This window comes from Bubalus bubalis, chromosome 9 (assembly GCF_019923935.1).
Source record: "Bubalus bubalis isolate 160015118507 breed Murrah chromosome 9, NDDB_SH_1, whole genome shotgun sequence".
NCBI lineage: Eukaryota > Metazoa > Chordata > Mammalia > Artiodactyla > Bovidae > Bubalus > Bubalus bubalis.
In genome coordinates, this window is record NC_059165.1 from 73,538,495 (window position 1) to 73,558,870 (window position 20,376).

Consider the following 20,376-nt stretch of genomic DNA (forward strand, 5'->3'; position numbering starts at 1 on the left):
TAATTGGAAATGCTCTTCCCAGGTGGCACAGTGGTAAAGAATCTGCCTGCCAATGCAGGAAACACAGGAGACCATGGGTTCAACCCCTGGGTCGGGAAGAGCCCCTGGAGAAAGAAATGGCAACCCATTCCAGTATTGTTGCCTGGGAAATCCCATGGACAGAGAAGCCTGGTGGACTGTAGTTCATGGGGTCATAAAAGAGTTGAACACAGCTTAGCAACTAAACAACAACAGTCTAGTTGGAAGTACATAAAAAGTTACAGAGAAAATGGGAAATTTCCAAAAAAACTTTGTGCTCGCAGCCTGCAACCTCAGGCTAAGCTCTTAGGACTATTGGAGGATATATGAATCCCTCCGTAGTGTGGTTATTTGGAAAGTTTAAGAAACCATAGGTGTATGTTCTAAATTTCCCCCAACATTTTACATAATCTGTTTTCCACTGTTGAAGAAGAGGGCCAGGACAGTTCTGACTTGTTCAGGCTCATTAGTCAGAAACTGCTCAGGAATTAGAATTTAAGTTTCAAATGAGTCAATTTTGCTTCCCTAAAACTTTGATTTTTGTCATCATTATGCAAATAGTTCTACTCAATACACCAACCTCATTTAATGCTAATATTAGGAGCACATTAATTTGAGGGACTTTATAGTAAGGCTTAATGGGATTTATAATTTTGGAGAATTTCAAGGCTTTTTCATTGCTTCCTTCCTTCTCCCTCCCTGCTACCCCTGTCAAACATACTCTAGAATCTTATCAAAGGTCTTTTGCTTTTGTCTGAAGTGTAATAAGGTTGTACTAGCTGATTCAAGACCTATGATCCAAATCCGAGTGCTGAGAGTTTTCATTGCTTGCTTTCTTTGTTTTATTTGAAATAGAAAGTTATTAGTTTTCATTTCAAAAGAAGTGTCTGCAAAGACAAGAAAGTTGAAGCAGGTCCAGGCTGTGTATCTGTAAGGAAGAGGAGGTTACAGGATTAGAGAAACTGTTTTAATCTCCAAAGCTGGAAAAATAATGAATAGATAATAATGTTCCCTTAGTAAAACTAGAGTTCAGTCATTTTTAGCATCTTTTAATGAGTATGAGAATCTCATTCTATAAATGACTTGGATTTTAAAAAATTTTTTCTTCAAAGGAATCTAGGTAAAGGAAAGAAGGGGAAAGCATTTAACAGTAAATTTAATAGTTGAATTTATTTCTGAAATTTTGAATAATACAATACATCCTTCCTGAATTGTTTAAGGAAAAGCCAATGATATGGGTTTTTCTCATCTTTAATGTAGATTTGCTGGGAAGTGTGGAGCTCAGTGATATCTCAAGGTTGTTTCCCATGTCTCTTTACTTCTAGAATAACCAGATGTTCTTGATGCTCTTTCTAGTCCACAGTTCAGATTCTTCCTACAGGTTCAACCAGGCAACCTACGAACAAAGCAAGAGGCTGTCCCCAGAAACAGGCTGCTGTAGCACACTTCAACTTTGGAAGGTTCAGCGTTTCTCCTCCTTCAGGAATGCTGTTATGCTCTGGCAGCAGAGCACAGTAATTTTCCAAATGATCAGATAAAGTAGTGACTCATGCATCCCAGACCATGTGCTCTGGTTTGCACTCCTGCCTCTCTATTATGTGCTGATGTAAGTAGTCCTGTGAACATCAGGGTATTAAAGACAGGTTGGCTGAATGAACAAATGGGGTCCACTAATAGTTCTTCTCCCTCTGCTTCTCTTATTTGCACTGTGCTATCTGAATTCTTAAAAACAAACAAAACCATCATAAACCTCAGATTTACACAAGTAGGTTTCAAATAGCCTTAGCCAAATATATTGATTATCTGCTTAGGGAGTAGCCACTTCTCTTCTGGGGAGGGTTGCCTAAAGTCACTGATTCTTTCCTTCACCACACAGGAAATATATATGAAGAGAATAAAAGCCTGATAACCTGCTAGAGACCCAGATTTCTCCTGTCCAGAATGCTGGAGCAAGTTCTCCCGCTGCTGGGAGGAGATTTATGGTGGTCATGAAGTTGACTTAGACATGCTTCTGCTACTGTTGCTACAAAGTCTGAGAAACAATTATGTTCCTATGAAATTCAGAGGTGATTTATGTGACAGGGTCAAATGGCGCATGCCAGAAAGACATCGGCAACATTCTGACATTGAGATGTTTGTTAAGTATGTATAGATTTTGTGAGCTCATTACCCAGATTTCAGTTTCCTATTGAAAAAGTTGTCTTGATTAAAGATACATATAAGCACCCTGTTTACAAAGAAGCTTTCCCCACTGATCTGGGCAGTTCGGTGACAAAGTTTTAGAAAGGCATCTCCCCTTACACAACACAGATTGTCCAGCTTGTATTTGTGATCACTTAGAACAGAAGTCTGAAAAAGTTCATATAGATAATGCAGAAGGCAAGCAAGTTTCAGTAGAAAGATGTTCAGTAACACTTCAGTTAAAAATTTCCCTTTGTTTCCAAGACTGTGTGTTTAGATGTAGAATCCCAGTGTGGGGGATCAGTTTCTTCTTGATAGAGTCATGATTTATAGCATCTGATTTTTCTACCTCATGGCAGAAAAATGACTCATGACTCTGTGTCAGAGTGTTGGTGTTCTTTACTACAGAGTATGTCCTGTACTTGTGTGACCTGGAAGAACTAGGATGGTGATACATCATCAGCCGGTTGGGTGCACCCACTTTCTGGACTTGAAAATCACCCAACACAGGCAGTCCATACTCAGCAGGCTTGAGGCCTCTGGGAGTGGCCCCCGCTGTCAGATGTGCTATTAACCTCCCTTGTACGTTTGCAATGCAGGAGGCACAGGAGATGTAGGTTCAGTCCCTGAGTTGGGAAGATCCCCTGGAGGAGGACATGGCAACCCACTGCAGTATTCTTGCCTGGAGAATCCCATGGACAGAAGAGCCTGGCGGGCTAAAGCCCATGGGGTCGCAGAGAGTTGGACATGACTGAGTGACTGAGTACATGTTTGGGTCAGCGGTCTTATAAAGTTCTTCTGGACTGACTCAGATGCACTGGTAGGTGCCCTGGGCTGGTGGGTCAGCAGGGTGTGACCACCATCTGTAGGGTTATTCTTCCAGGCACTCAGGGAGAAATTGCTCACATGTCCTGATTTTATAGTGCTATGGTTCTTTTCTACTGGCTTCTGGGAACCTCTCCTCCTGTCTCAGTTTCCTGGATTATTTTCCTTGAGTTAATGCCATTTCCATAAATGCATTTGGATCCCTTTCCTTTGGGCTTTACATTCAGTTAAATTTATAATCATTGTGGTCTCAAAAATGTTTTTATTATTTCTTATAATTAGCTTTGTAGTCTATGCTGGGGGGTCTAGGGTTACAAAAGTATCTACTTGAAAATGTTGGACCTCAAAAAGTCGTTTTCTTTCCACAGAATCATATTTTTTGAGAAGTTAAAAATCCTCCTATAATTAAATGATTATTCCTTATTTTATCACCTAAGACTGAATTACATGTATTTTCAGTTCAGTTCAGTTGCTCAGTGGTGTCCGTCTCTTTGCGACCCCATGAACAGCAGCATGCCAGGCCTCCCTGTTCATCACCAACTCCTGGAGTCCACCCAAACCTGTGTCCATTGAGTCAGTGATGCCATCCAACCATCTCATCCTCTGTCGTGCCCTTCTCCTCCTGCCCTCAATCTTTCCCAGCATCAGGGTCTTTCCCAATGAGTCAGCTCTTCACATCAGGTGGCCAAAGTATTGGAGTTTCAGCTTCAACATCAGTCCTTCCGGTGAAGACCCAGGACTGATCTCCTTCAGAATGGACTGGTTGGATCTCCTTGCAGTCCAAGGGACTCCCAAGAGTCTTCTCCAACCCCACAGTTCAATAGCATCAATTCTTCAGTGCTCAGCTTTCTTTATAGTCCAACTCTCACATCCATACATGACCACTGGAAAAACCATAGCCTTGACTAGACTGACCTTTGTTGGCAAAGTAATGTCTCTGTTTCTTAATATGCTGCCTAGGTTGGTCATAACTTTCCTTACAAGGAGTAAGTGTCTTTTAATTTCATGGCTGCAGTCACCATCTGTAGTGATTTTGGAGCCCAGAAAAATAAAATCAGCCACTGTTTCCATTGTTTCCCCATCTATTTGCCATGAAGTGATGGGACTGGATGCCATGATCTTAGTTTTCTGAATGTTGAGCTTTAAGCCAACTTTTTCACGCTCCTCTTTCACTTTCATCAAGAGGCTCTTTAGTTCTTCTTCACTTTCTGCCATAAGGGTGGTGTCATCTGCATATCTGAGGTTATTGATACTTCTCCTGGCAATCTTGATTCCACCTTGTGCTTCTTCCAGCCCAGTGTTTTGCATAATGTACTTTGCATATAAGTTAAATAAGCAGGGTGACAATATACAGCCTTGACGTACTCCTTTTCCTATTTGGAACCAGTCTGTTGTTCCATGTCCAGTTCTAACTGTTGCTTCCTGACCTGCGTTAGGCTTTCCTAAAGAAGCCGCCTCTATTTCATAAGCTTCTTTGTATAGGTTTTCAAATAGAACATGTTTGTGGGTAGAGAGTGAATGTTTTATAGGGAAAGGAATGTTTCTCTACCTACTTTGCTATTGTCTCCCTTTCTAGCTCCCCCACAGCCTTTAAGAGTGAAGGATTTGCCATTCTGTTTGGTCAACTGTAAAATCCTGGCTGATGTTTACGGATGGGCAGGCTGCTATAAAAAGCCCATGTTTGTGTGGTGGTGGTCCTCTCTTGCACTTCCTGCTTTCACTCTGTGGGTTGGACTTGCCAGCAGCACCTGGAGAAAGAAGGCCTAGCCTTTGCTTCTCTGCCTCAACAAAGCATCATTGCTGTAGTTTTGTGCTATATGGTGGGCAGGGACTAGTGATCGTCCAGAATTTGAGCTGAACCTGAGGTGTTGGGGGGAGGTGGGGAGGGTTCTTAAGAGTGAACCATGTACTCTAACCCAGTCTGAATAAGCTCTGAAAGGTAATACTAAAGTGTCTCTTTGTTTCTCATTTGCTATCAGTCTTTCTGTGTGTGTGTGTGCACCACTAAATGCAATCACAATTTCTCCTCTGTCCCTTATAACTCTTCTTAGCAAATGTCTTATTTTTCAGTGGTAAACATATGTAGAGAGCTATGGACCAAAATACGAAAGGCATCATCCATACCTTAACTCTCAGGTAGGCGTTGAGTGAGAGAAAGCTTTAAAGTTAATAGCTGACTCCCTCTGAAGAAGACCAGCTTGACATTCCTAATAAAATACCCATGTCTCCGAAAACAGGGGAGACATTGCTAAGTCAGTTTCAAAGGCCACAATAGAACAGTGAAACCAGTTCACTGAAGGATGGAAATTGACCTCAACACTCACGACTTCCTCTGTGTTTCTAAAGACTTGAACCTCAGCCTCTCCTTGCAACTCCCTAGGAAGCTAAAGAGGTATGGAATGTACCTTTGATAGCCTGATGTGATTTTGTCTTTTGACCCTTTGCTGAATTTGTGGAGGGAAAAAGAGCAATTGAAAAGGGCTCCTCTCTTTCCAGACCAAGTGATGACAAAGCAACACAGCTAAGTGGGAAACTGAGCTATGAGATATTAATTGACTGATCAAGTTACCCTATGTGCTCCAGTAACAGATGTCCAAGCCACTTCAGAGCTACCTTTTCTTAATGTGTTTAGTTATCTCTGAGTGGGGATGATTCACATCATATGAAACCCATGGGATTTGCCTCAGGTAGGGGGAATGACTGAATTAAAGACTTATTCCGTGTATTAGTTTCACCCTGAAGTATCTAACCCATACCAGTGTGTGTCAAAAGCAGCGCAAACTGATTTTGCAACACCGAGTGGTTTCTGCCTCAAACAATTAACCATTGACATGCCCACGTCTGTGAAAGTGCTGACTGGCCGAACGTCATCCACAAAATGTCTTACAGGCAGAACAACAACAACAACAATTTCTCATTAGTGACGTTTAGCGTTAAAGAGCATGCAACATTTCAGTTCCTTTGTAGGGGACTCTGAAATGTCCCAGGATATGTTCAGAATAATTAAACTTGCTTGCTTTTTCTTCCTCTTCAGGCCTGCCATTGTGGGGAAGGAGAGGCAGATGGCAGGAAGTTGTCTCCCAGAACAGTCAGCATGTCCTCAGTTTTCGTCCCCTCCAGCTGTTCCCAGCTTGTTCCCAGCTTCCTCCCCACGTCAATCCACAGCAGTCTTAGGATCTGGGGTGGGGGCCACAGACCACCAGGAACGGACCCTTTATCCAGAGACTCTTCAGACCTCAGACAGCAGTGCCCATGGTATCCAGACAGAGCTCTGGTCTGTGCTGCTGTGAGGTTTCTGCTGCAAAAGTACAATAAATAAATGAGTAAATTAGCAGTTGCTATGCATATATGCCTAATTTCTTCATTTGTTTATGTTTTTAAGGAAGTAATGGAGAAAGGAATGCACAATGGCTTGTGTGCATATGTGCATTTAAAGATGTTGTATTTAATGAAAAATGGCTTTTGCTGGCCCTATGGTTATCATATTCAAGTAGGATTCTGACAAGACCTTAGCTGGGCAACTCTGCCTATTTATTCATTCATTTATGTCTTTAGTTATCCTCCATCTATTTAATAGGCCAGCAAGTGAGGTCTTTCTAGAAGCTCCTTGAGCTGATACTACCATAAAGGCATTACCCCCGGACCTCAGGAAGAGGCTGATCAGGGAGGGGGCAAAGAGGCTCTCCCTACTGACTGCTCCAGAAGCTTTCTGACAATAGGAAGAAAGATGGGGAAATATCAGTGGGGGCCACTCTGAGGAGCTGAGGTTGGTCCTTGCTTGGTCAGACACAGCTTTACCTTCAGCTTCAGTTCCTCAGTTAACTCCTTACTTTGTGCCAGTTCAAAAGAAACAAGACAGGGTCTCATCTCTTTGGCCTTAATACCAGGGGAATATCGCCCCTTGGTGGGACAACACATGAAATACTGAGTACAGTTAACAGCCATGCCCATTGGAAATGTGCAGCGCCTTACAGTTGACAAAGTCCTTCATACCCCTCATCTTATTTGATCCTCACAGTATTCTTATTTAGTCAGTTGGACAAGTGGTATTTCCATTTTATAGATGAATAAACTGAAACTGAGACACCTAAGTCACTAGTCCAAGATTATACGTTGTGCTCAGAATTCTGACACCTGGTTTGGGGTTCTTTTGATACCAATTTTTGCCTCTCACCACCAAATGTCCCCTTCAGTACCTGCTCTGCAATAATGGTTGGAATCCCTCTAAGTTCTTCTCCTTTCCTGAGAGCACTGTGTTCAGCTTTCTCAGTGAAGGGCTCTAGAGGGACTAGGTGGGAAGAAAAGGCTTCTGTGGGTTCCACCAGCTGACCAGCTGGTCATCAATGTGGGTGTGAGGGTCTCTGGAGGTCTGTGCTCTGCCCCAGTCAGGGCTGCAGAGCACACAAGCCTTCAGCCACCTACAGCCCTGGCCTAGCCTGTGGCTAGCCTGTCTCCTGTGGCTCTCCCAACAAAATACTACATCGCTAAGCTTCTGGCCCACAGCATCACCTCCAGCTCCTCTGCATGCCCGCTCACCTGTCCCCTGGCAATGACTCACCCAAGGCCCCCTGCCCCTTAAGTTTGCCCTCCTGACATTGCGTGTCCCAAGCCTCCTGTAAACAATGGTGTTCGTTCTACAGCTGTACACATGTGGTCACTGGCTGTAGCTTACTTCCCAGAGGGCAGCTTCCTGCTGTCCCAGTGACTGTAGACAAGCTCTGGCCTATAACAAATTTCTCTTCCATTCAATGGACATCAGCTGCCTTCTCCAAGGTATGAACCCTAGCCTTGAGGTGGATGGGGGCCTCCCCTTCCAAGTTCATCCTTCCTTGAACTCTCCCTCAAGCCTGTTAGTTCAGTTCAGTTCAGTTGCTCAGTCATGTGTCTGGCTCTTTGCGACCCCTTGGACTGCAGCATACCAGGCTTCCCTGTCCATCACCGACCCCCAGAGCTTGCTCAAACTAGTGTCCATTGAGTTGGTGATGCCATCCAACCATCTCATCTTCTGTCATCCCCTTCTACTCCTGCCTTCAATCTTTCCCAGCATCAGGGTCTTTTCCAATGAGTCAGTTCTTCTCATCAGGTGGCCAAAGTATTGGAGCTTCAGTTTCAGCATCAGTCCTTCCAATGAATGTTCAGGACTGATTTCCTTTAGGATTAACTGGTTTGGTCTCCTTGCAGTCCAAGGGACTCTCAAGAGTTTTTTCCAACACCAGTTCAAAAGCATCAGTTCTTTGGCGTTCAGCTTTCTTTATGGTTCAACTCTCATATCCATACATGACTGCTAGAAAAAACATAGCTTTGACTAGACAGACCTTTGTCAGTAAAGTAATGTCTCTGCTTTTTAATATGCTGTCTAGGTTGGTCATAGCTTTTCTTCCAAGGAGCAAGCATCTTTTAATTTCATGGTTGCAGTCACCATCTGCAGTGATTTTGGAGCCCCCCAAAATAAAGTCTGTCACTGTTTCAATTGTTTCCCCATCTATTTGCCATAAAGTAATGGGACCGAATGCCATGATCTTTGTTTTTTGAATGCTGAATTTTAAGCCAGCTTTTTCACTCTCCTCTTTCACTTTCATCAAGAGGCTCTTTCGTTCCTCTTTACTTTCTGCCATAAGGGTGGTGTCATCTGCATATCTGAGGTTATTGATATTTCTCCCTGCAATCTTGATCCCAGCTTGTGCTTCATCCAGCCCAGCATTTCGCATAATGTACTCTGCATATAAGTTAAATAAGGTGACAATATACAGTCTTGACATACTCCTTTCCCAACTTGGAAGCAGTCTGTCGTTCCATATCCAGTTCTAACTGTTGCTTGTTGACCTGAATACAGATTTCTCAAGAGGCAGGTAAGGTGGCTTATCTCTTGAAGAATTTTCCAGTTTGTTGTGATCCACACAATCAAAGGCTTTAGTGTAGTCAATGAAGCAGTAGATATTTTTTCTGGAATTCTCTTGCTTTTTGGATGATCCATTAGATGTTGGCAATTTGATCTTTGGTTCCTCTGCCTTTTCTAAATCCTCAAACCTATGGTACCCTATAAAGTTCTCTTATGTCTTGGTGGTGGTTTAGTCATGAATTCGTGTCTGACTCTTGGTGACACCATGGACTGTAGCCTACCAGGCTCCTCTGTCCATGGGATTTCCCAGGCCAAAATACTGGAGTGGGTTGCCATTTCCTTCTCCAGGAGATCTTCCCTACCCAGGGATCAAACCCTAGTCTCCTGCATTGGCAGGTGGGTTCTTTACTGACTGAGTCACCAGGGAAGCCCTGTCTTATATGTTAGAGTTACTGTTTTATTATAACTTGATAATTCTTTATGTTAATCTTTCCCGATTTAAATCACTGTATGGTTTCTCTCTCCTGATTGATACACTCACCAACTGTTGCTGTAGAGCCACAGACAAGATCCAAGAAATAGTTTAAGTTTCTTTTGGGCCAGATCTTGTCATCTGTCTTTGATCACTATAAACATGTGCCTATTTTGATGCCTGACGCATAGAAGACCCTGCATAAGGACTGATTAACTAGCATGTTTTAAGTTAATTTTAACATCCCTGTTTGATGGAAGTAATAGCAGTCCACTGAGAGGGCTAATATGCAGGAAGGAGTCATGAATTTGTTTATGCATGTGATTATTCACTCGTTTGTTCAATGAACTTGATCAGATGTTGTTTGGGAACAGCACTGGCGCCAAGGGCAGGTCAGAAAAGCAGCATTGACCCTCAACTGGGAGGCCAAGAAATGGCTGCTACTGGAGGGTAAGCTAAAGAACATTCTGGAAGATGAACAAAAACAACATGGAAAGACCCAGAGGAACTAAGGAAATACCAAGTGGTCTAACCACTTGTGAGGTTCTGAGAAGGTAAGTGACATACCTAAGGTTACGGGGCCCCTGCTCAGTAGAGCCCAGAGCAGAAAGCAGGTCTCATGGTCCTTCGCCATCACATTGCTTCTTCATGTGAGATGAGAAGGAGTGGTGATATACACCGCCATCTCAGGGGATGTGGGGAAATACCCCCCAAATGATTGTCCCTTACCTGGTTGGTTCAAAAGAGTCTAACTAACTTCCAACTAACTTCTTGGATTTGGAGGATCCAAGAAGTTGCCCTGCTAATGCTTTTACCTGTTGGAACGCAACTAGCAGACTATCAAATACATTCAATTTAGGGTTTGATACCTTTCCAGGTAATTGTCCACCTGTTAACTCACAGCCTCCTGAGCATTTGGGGGAAACCCAAATGTTCTGTGTCCTACCCTCCTCAAAACATCACTGATATTTCTGAGGTGGTCTTACACCCCCACAGAAAGCCTCTCCATCACTCCTTTCCAACATCTGCTGCCTAATTGTCCTAATGATTTTCCTTTGACGTGTTGGTTTACTTAGCAGGACATTTAGCTATTTCTAATCACGTGTTCGTCCAGGGAGCCAAGGTATTTACTAAGGGGCGGGGGGAGCGCCATCAGATCCTGTTCTACATGCTCCTCTACAGCTTTCCCCCAAGCATGATTTCTAGCTTGAATTCTATTAATACAATGAGTGTATGGGCATATGTGACACATGTGTGTCATTAATATTTCATTAGCAGATGGGTCACATATGAACCAAGGGGGAATGTGGACATAACAAGAGCTGTGTGAGTTAAGCCACGTATTGACTGTCTTTGTTGGCTGTCATTGAAAAGGAGCCCATGCTGGTTAGTTGATTTCAGATGTGCATACACCTCTGTGGTGGGAAGCAAGAGACAACATGGGTCCAGAGAAAACAGTCCCACCTGTGAGTGTCCTGAGAGAGGCCAGGTTTTCTGCAAGGAGTAACGGTGAAATGCAAGTTGTACTTTGTACATTGTCTCTGGCTGGAGCTGCATTTTATTGGGAGTTACAGGTACCCAGGAAATAAAATTTCCCTCACTAGGGAATCTGCAATGCTCCAGTATTCTTGCCTGGAAAATTCCACAGACAGAGGAGCCTGGAAGGCTGTAGTCCATGGAGTCACAAAGAGAGACACGACTTCGCGCACACGCGCGCGCGCACACACACACACACAATCTGCTACAGTGAGGATGGCTCTTTTTACCTGGCCCATGAGATCAGTGAGGAAGGATACTGCCCAGATTTGCAATTGCTTGTATTTTGCACTTCATAGCCTGTGCTTGCTCTAAGAGACAGTATGAGGCACTTCCTGGCCTGGTGATCTGTCTTCAGGGTCACTGTTTTTCTTCCCTCTCTCCACCCCTGACTCTCTCAGTCCTTGCATATGTACTGCTCTAGAAATCTAAGGAGTCTCTGGGAATACAAGCATCCCACAGAGAAACTGCAGGTTAACTTGAAGATAAGCCCAAAAAAGTGAATATCAAAATAAAGCAAAGCACACACATTTTTCGGTTTCCCAGTGCATATAATAGTTATGTTCACACTGTTCTGTATTATATTATGTGCAATTGCATTATGTTTTTAAAAAATGTAAGTAACTTAATTTTAAAATAATGCTATTGGGAAAATGGTGCCAACAGGCTTGCTCAATGCAGAGTTCCACAAAACTTCAATTTGTTAAAAAAAAAAAAAAAAAGCAGTTTCTGTGAAGCGCAGTAAAGCAAAGCACAATAAAATGAGGTATGCCTTTATTCTTTTACTTTTGTCTTATTTATTCCATCAAGAGACACTGTGCTAAGCTCTAGGAATACAATAGCTTTTCATGGCACTTCTTTGTTAGCCAAGTCCCCATCACCCTTTCCTAACAGTTAGGATAGGATTCTGTAAACAGAGACATTCCAAAAAGTTGACTTCTAGACGTGGAGTGTTAATGTTTTTGAAAGAAAGGCTATGATCCAGCAGCTGGCTAGAGCTTAGGCTTTAGAATGGCCTAGCTAGTTTCATGCAGCACATCATCTTGGATGTTAAGATCCCTCTGTCTAAAAACTAAATATAAAAGTAACTAGGATTTATTTTTTATTTTTAGTTAAATTTTTTGAAATTTGATTTAAGTTCAGTTCAATTGCGCAGTCATGTCCGACTCTTTGTGACCCCAGGGACCACAGCAGGCCAGGCTTCCCTGTCCATCACCAACTCCTAGAGCTTGCTCAGACTCATGTCCTTCAAGTTGGTGATGCTATCCAACCATCTCATCCTCGGTTATCCCCTTCTCCTCCTGCCTTCAAATGATTTACATACAGTAAAATCCACTCATTTTAATTGAACAGTTCAATAGATTTTGACAAATGTGTACACAATGTAACCACTATTCCAGTCAAGAGACAGATAGATACAGATATATCTATCATCCCCCAAAGACGCCTTTGCAGTCAATCTCTGCAGTCCCAGACAACACTGATTTCTTTGCTGTCATTGTAGATTAGTTTTGCCTGTTCTAGTATTTCATGTAAATGGAAAGCATACAGTATGTGTTCTTTTGTGTCGAGCTTCTTTTATTCAGCATGTTTTTTACTTTTTACTTTTATTGATTTTATTTATTTTTAGCATTTTTTTTAGATTTATCTATGTATGTGTCCAAAGTTTGTTCCTTCTTATTGCTGAAGAGTATCCCATTGTATGGATACGCCATAAAATGTTTACCTTATGATGGGATTTGTATTAATTCCGATTTGGGGTTATTATGAGTAAAGCTGCTGTGACTATTTATGCCTGTCTTTGGGAGCACACATGTTTTCATTTTTCTGGTGGAAATGCCTGTGAACTAACAAACAGTATGGAAAGTGTGTGTTTATAAGAAATTGCCAAGTTGTTTTCCAAAACAATTGTACCATGTTACATTCCCACCATCCATCCATGAGGACCGTCATTAAGTCACATCCTCACCAACACTTGGTGTTGTCAGTCTTTCTAATTTTAGCTTTCCTAGGTGTGTAGTGGTTTTAATTTGCCATAATGACCAAAGATACTCAGCAATTTTTCACGTGCTTGTCAGTCATTCTTTTAAGAATTGTCCTTTCAAATATTTTGCTCATTTTTTTAAATTAGGTTGCCTTCTGAATAAGAGCTCTTTGTATTTTCTGGAAACAATTCTTTTGTCGGATATATTTATTGAAGATATTTTCTCCCTGTCCGTGGCTTGCCTTCAAAAGCAGAGAGCTTAATTTTGAAAAAGTCTACCTTTACCAATGTTTTTCTATTATGGTTTGTGCTTTCTGTGTCCTAAGAAATCTTTGCCTTCCTCAAATTCACAAATATTTTCTCCTGTATTTTCTTTTAAAAGTTTCATAATTTTAGTGTTTATGTTTAAATCTATAATTCATCTTCAGATAATATTGATAAAATGATATAAGGGCCAAAGTTCATTTCTTCTATAAATAGAAATCCAGTTTTGCCAGCATCATTTGTTTAAAAGAATATCTTTTCCACATTGACCATTGATCATGATCATGTATTCTAGACTCTCTGTTTGGCCCCATGTACATGTTTATCCTCCAAATCCACACTGCTTGATAACTGTAGCTATAGAATAAATCATGAAATAAACTTCATTATAATTTTTCAAGATTTCAGAGTATTCTAGGTTCCCTATATTTGTCTCTAAATTTTGGAATGAACTTGTTAATTGCTCAAAGGAAAACAAAAAGCAGTGGATTTTGAGATTGCATTTAATCTATAGATCAATTTGCAAGAAAATCACATTTTAACAATACTAAATTCAGTTCCTAAATTTCTCTCAACAATGTTTTGTCATTTTCAAGGTACACATTTTATACTTGTTTTATTAAAATTATCCCTTTGGATTTTGTTCTTTATTCCTATATTAAATGGTGTTTTTGTATTTCAGTTTCTAATTTTTCACTGCTAATATGTAAGAATACAACTGATATTTTTATTTCAGTCTCACATTCTATAACCTTGATAAACTCACTTATTAGTTCTAGTAGCTTTTTGAGAATTCATTTGTATTTTCTGCACATGTGATCATGTAGTCTGGGGAGAATGAATGACAATTTTACTTCTTCCTTTCCGATCTCTACAGTTTTTTTTTTCTTGTTGTATTAGCTATGAGCTCCAGGACAATATTAACTAGAAATGATGAGAACAAACAACATTGCCTTGTTTCTTATCTTTCAACCATTAACTATGATGTTAGCTTTAAGTTTTTGGCATATGCCATTCACGAGACTGAGAAAGTTCTTTGTTGAGAATTTTTATCATGAATGAATGTTCAATTTTGACCTATACTTTTTCTGCATTCATTAAGAGGAAATTATGTCTTATTTCTTTCTTATTCTACTGATATTATGGATTACATTGATTTACATTGATTTTTGAACGTTTAGCCAAATGTACATTTCTGGGACAAACCCAGGTTTGTCACTGTGTATTGTATAGGATGGAGAAGGCGATGGCACCCCACTCCAGTACTCTTGCCTGGAAAGTCCCATGGAAGGACGAACCTGGTAGGCTGCAGTCCATGGGGTCACATAGAGTCGGACACGACTGAAGTGAGTTAGCAGCATTGTATAGGATTAGTATATCGTGCTTAATTCATAGTGTATGTGAGTTGACAGCTTTCTTGGTGAGTCCATTGTCTTCTTGCTTGCCTGTTACTCACAAAACATTGACTCTAACTCTTGCCTTTGTCCCCTTATTGGCAGTGTGTCTTTTTTCCTCTGGCTGCTTTTAAGATTTTCTCTTTGGTCTTTGGTTTTCAGAAGTTTGACTGATATGCCCAGGTTTTTGGGTTTCTGTTTTTATTATAATCCTACTTGATGTTCTCTGAGTTGCTTGGATCTGGGTGTGATGTCTGTCACTAATTTTGAAAAATCCTGACATTATTTCTTCAAGTATTTTGACCTATTCTCGTCTTCTTGAGGAATTCTAATTTTGCACCATTTAGTAGTGTCTCGCAGCTCTTTGATGTCTAATTATGTTTTTCTTTCCCATGCTCTTGTGTCTTTGTGTTTCACTTTGAATAAATCTTGTTGACTTATCTTCAAATTCACTGACTTTTTTAGGTCTGCTGATGGGTTTATTGGAGGCATTCTGCATCTCTGTTATTCTGTTTTTTATTCTTCCATTGCCATGTATTTTTTCTTATAGTTTCCATTTCTCTGTTGGCATTGTCTATCTGATCTTATATAATATCTACCTTTTTTATTATGGCATCTAACAGTATCAATCATGTGTGTGTGCTCAGTTGGGTCTGACTCTGCTACCTCATTGACTGTAGCCCACCAGGCTCCTCTGTCCATGGAATTTTCAGGTAGGAATCCTGGAGTTGGTTGCCATTTCCTACTCCAGGGGATCTTCCCAACCCAGGGATTGAATCTGCATCTCTAGCATAAATGCTTTAAACTTCCTGTCTTATAGTTACATCTGTGTCATACTTGAGTCTGGTTTCAGTCATTTCTTCATGTCTTTGTACATTGTAAAAAGACCTCATGTGTTCATGATGAACAAAGTATGCTGAGTTTTTCATTTGCTTCAGGTTTTAGTATAGCTCAGAATAGCACTATTACTGATCTTTATTTAAAATTCTGATATTTTATCATAAAATTTTTGCATTAGTTTTAAAAAATAATGCAGTGTAATATTATGTACCTTGATTGCAGAATCCCCTTAATAAAACTTGTGCCTGAAGAAGGTGCTTCACTAGGCTACCCAGTTCAAGGACTTTTGCTTTCTATATCCTGAGGCTGAAAATACTGAAATTTTAATAATTTACATTGAAATAAGTAAGCCTAATATCAAAGCAGAGGGATTTTAAAATGAAAAACATTCTGAAAATTTCTGGTTTTGACAAAAAACAGTAAGGCACACAATCCACCTGAGCTCTTAGTTGAGGAAAAGTATGCCTTACTGACTTTTCACAGAGGGGCCTCATAAAGGTTTATTTCACTGCCTCTGAGAATCTGTCAGTGAAGGCTGAGTTAGGTACAGAGTAATGTTTTTAACGATTATCTATTAGCTCTCATTTGAATACAGCCAGAAAGATTCTGAGGCCTGTTCTCCACAGAAAAGGTACCCAGGGCCAACCAGTTCCTACAGTTGAGAATGTTTGCTCAGTCACTTCAGTTGTGTCCGACTCTTTGTGACCCATGGCCTGTAGCCTGTGAGGCTTCTCTGTCCATGTGATCTCCAGGCAAGAATACTGGAGTGGGTTGCCATTTCCTCCTCCAGGGGAATCTCCCCAACCCAGGGATGGAACCCAGGTCTTCAGTGTCTGCTGCGTTTCAAGCAGATTCTTTACTGTTTGAGTGTATAAAGAAACCAGTGCTCTGTGAACACTTCTAAGCATCTGAAGCTTGAAAAGGCACCACTGTGGAAGAAAGTGCTCCAGATAATATCTTCACAGCTCCTAACAGTGAGGGGAACGAGGAGGAAGAAATGAGCCTGAAGGTAGCACTTTGTGTCTCCTTTCTCTGACCTTCATGAGGTCTCCAGGCTCTCCCCACATGTGGGAATCACAGGGTGGGATGGGAAGGGCCTGTGTGACTTTCCTCCCCCTAAAGCCCAGGAGGTCATGTTTTGAACAGGAATATGTGCAATTGCTTGTTATTTGGCTGTTGTGCTTTAGCACTGTAAGTCTCACTATGATTTTTCCCCCTGTTAACTCTTTACATTAGAAAAGATTCAAAGAGGGGAAAAAAAAAAGCAAACACCTTTTACGTGTCAGTGCTGGTGAGATAACCAACAATATGAAACTGAAAACAGCCACCTCCTTAACGATCCAGGAAGTGAGTCCCAGGACAAAAAAAGCCAAAGAGCTGTTTATGATTTGATAAAGGATTCTGCAAGCATCATGGTTCTAGACACTGTTCTGGGGCTTCAGAGATAAAAGGACTCTCCCACCCTCTGGCCTTTTAGTCAAATGTCGGGACACTTTGGGTCCAAAACACAAGGCTGCGTGACTAGAGGATTTAAGAAGTACAGTTAAGATTTCCTTTCTCCTTAAGTGACATTTTTCATCATTAAAAGCTTTCTTAGTTATAGGGACGAACTTTCTAGAACCTATTAACAGTTCCTCTGCTTTAGGATCAGTGACTGTCCCCACCGAATCTTTACGGTTGTGGTGGCTGAATAGGCACAAGGTCGGACACGACAGGGCGACTTCCCTTTCACTTTTCACTTTCATGCATTGGAGAAGAAAATGGCAACTCACTCCAGTGTTCTTGCCTGGAGAATCCCAGGGACTGGGGAGCCTGGTGGGCTGCTGTCTATGGGGTCGCACAGAGTCAGACACGACTGAAGCGACTTAGCAGCAGCAGCAGCAGCAGACTCCCCTTAGGAATTAGATTAGCTATTATTAAAACATTTTCTACATTATTGTAACTGTTTAATTAGGAAGTGTTTTTTCATTGTTCAGTTGCTCAGTCATGTGCAACTCTTTGAGACCCCATGGACTGCAGCACTCCAGGCTTCCCTGTCTTTCACCATCTCCTGGAGCTTTCTCAAACTCAAGTCCATTGAATCGGTGATGCCATCCAACCATTGCTCTCTGTTGTCCCCTTGTCCTCCTACCTTCAGTTTTTCCCAGCATCAGGTTTTTTTTTTTTTTTTTTTTCCCAGAACTATAGAATTTCCCCTGATCAGAGCATGCTAGAGCAAAATTCAGTATAGCCTCTAAGGAAATGTTAACTTTTTACCAAGTGTTACTATTGTCATACATTACTTACCTCAGTGCCTCCCAAACTTTTTTTCACATCATGCTATGCATAGAAAATACTTGTCCATTGGAGTAAATTGTCGAGAAGGTATAAACCCTCAACTAGGCTGCTTACAACTTGAAAAATTGAAAAGATGGACCTGCCAGTGGGAAAGAGCTACATCCATGAAAATACAGGCAGTTTCTACATCACTTAAATGCATGGGAATCTGGTTGGTGGTCAGGTACCTGCCAGATAAGTTGCTGAATCTTATATCCTGGTCCATCAATGAGGGGGCATAATGCTTGATGGACTTGTTATTTTTGTTTGTTTCTTTTTCAATTGAAGTATAGTTGATTTACAATGTTGTGTTAATTTCTGCTGCACAGCAAAGTGATTCATATGTATATGTACTTATATATATATATATATATTTTAACATCCTTTTCCATTATGGTTTATTACAGAATATTGAATATGGTTCTTTATGCTATACAATAGAACCTCGTTTATCCATTCTGTATATAAAAGCTGCATCTGCTAATCCCAGCCTCCCATTCCAACCCTCCCCCTACCACCTGTTGCTCCCTTGGCAACCACCAGTCTGCTCTCTATGTTCCTGATTTTGTTTCTGTTTCTTAGGTTTATTTGTATCATGTTTTGATTCCACGTATAAGTGACGGACAGGGAAGCCTGGCACATCGCAAAGAGTTGGACACGACTGAACGACTCAACTGAACCGAACCGACAAGTGATATCATACAGTATTTGTCTTTCTCTTTCTGACTTCACTCAGTATGACAATCTCTAGTCCCAGTCATGTTGCTGCAAATGGCATTATTTTGTTCCTTTAACAGCTAAGTAGTATTCTATTGTATTTATATATATGTACTGTATCTTCTTTGTCCATTCATCTGTCGAATCATGCTTCTGGGCTCTATTCTTTGTTTCTTCATCACTGTGAGACCACCCTAAAGCCCTGCTTAGCCTTTTTGGTTCACTTCAGAATTTGGCAAATGTCTTTGGAAAAAACTGAAGGTATGTTGAGGCCACTCAGATTCTTAGCCCTGTGAGACTGCCAAAAAATTCTTCTTGTTTCTCTCATTCTGCTCATGTTAAGCCTGAATCAGGTGCTTGACCTTTGGCCAAAATCAACAAGCCCCTCCAGAGAAAAATAAGCTATAGAAGGTCAGTTCATTTCTCTTCCTTATTTCTCTAGAATCTTAGCCCCTATAATCCTCTCAGATGTCTTTATACAAGTGATTTTCTTTAAAAAAAAAAAAAATTATGTGACCTTTTGTTACAGGAGTTATCTGTTACAGTAGGAGCCTTAGTATGTCACAAAGTAAAAGCAAGTCTATGGGGAAAAGTAATAAATGTGTAAACGAAACCAGAGAGAAACCCAAAGTGACCAGTTACAATAATGTGCCATGAAGAGAGGACTATGGTTCCCTTTAACCTCTGCACTCACTCTTGACAGGAGAAACAGGAAAGAAAAGAGAAAGAGACACAATAGTTAAACATTCTATACAATCTCATGTCTCCTTACCTCATCACAGGCTGTTCCCTCTTTTGGAAATGTCCCACAAGACAGGAGGACAGGTAAAAACCAGTTAGACTTCACATTTTGACCAGGAAGGTAAAGGACGAGTATATGAGGGAAAACGTGTCTTTGAGAAGAGCAAGTGTGAGCTCCATCTGGGTCCATTTTCTTGCCCACCACTTCAGCAAGGAAAGAGGGAGGGCACATGTCTTCTCAGAGAGAGGGCCCCTGGGGTTCTGCCATTGATCACGCATCACACGTGTTGAGCTTCTGCTCTGCCCAGCAGAGCACTAGGCGCCGAGGATACAGGAGTAAAAATGAAACCCAAGTCTCCACCCCTGAAAGAGCTCCCAGCTCATCACAGCTTGTTCTGCATTTTTGAGGACCTTGCTAGCGGTTGCTAAGGGAAGAGTTTTAGTAATATGCTTAGTGAGATAGCCTTTGTTTCTCTTCCTGCCGGTGTTGTCTGCCAACTTTCTTTCCAGCCAACCAGGCAAAAAGCTGTAAGCAAGAGAAATGAGAAAGTTTTGTGTTTCTCATAGCTGGAAACTGACCCCACAGGCCACTAGCCGCTGCTAAACATCAGTATCATTCTCAGTTTTGCCTCTGTGTTGAAAATGGGAAAGGAAATCTTTTATGGCAATCATTATATCAACCAGATACAATCATGCCTGGGTCCTTCTTTGCTAAGTTAAATGGGAGATTACTATCTAATAGTTTTCCGGGTAGTAATAGTTAAATTATGAATTTGTCTCTGAATAAAATGTTAATACAACTGGCATGCAGAGGTTTTAGAGATGTAAATTGTATCGAAGAGACAGTCCCAATTGTGTAGCTTAAAAAACATCAAATTCTACTTGCATTTGTTGCCAGAAACTTAAAAATTAAGTTTCTTTCCCTGGAGTAGTTTAGCTATAAAAATGGATACTTCCAGTATCTGCCTATCCAAAATTATTCAGTTGATTTAATCCCCTCAAAATTAGGAGGTTTTTACCATGGGATTTAGCCAGGAGATTTTTCTGGCTCTGCTGATACCAACATTTAAAGTGATTATGTGTAATCTATTTCCTTCCCACTATCTCATTTCATAAAATACTATTTTCTCGGTTTCTCTATCTTCAGCAGAAAGGAGATCAGGATTTGGCTCTGTGCCATTTATTAGACAAAATAGCTCTAAGAATTGTTGCTGAGGTCTCTCTGGCAGTGGATTCTCTTTCCAAAATC

The 20,376-nt window shown here is 41.0% G+C and overlaps 1 long non-coding RNA gene across 1 annotated transcript; it reads right to left on the reverse strand.

Moving 5' to 3' along the window:
* Positions 1-5,634: 5,634 nt before the first annotated feature.
* Positions 5,635-19,448, reverse strand: LOC112586930. The gene is made up of 2 exons (XR_003111430.2): positions 19,159-19,448; positions 5,635-6,322 (listed from the first exon to the last, which is right to left on the reverse strand). It is a non-coding gene; the product is annotated as an uncharacterized LOC112586930 (long non-coding RNA).
* Positions 19,449-20,376: the final 928 nt, after the last annotated feature.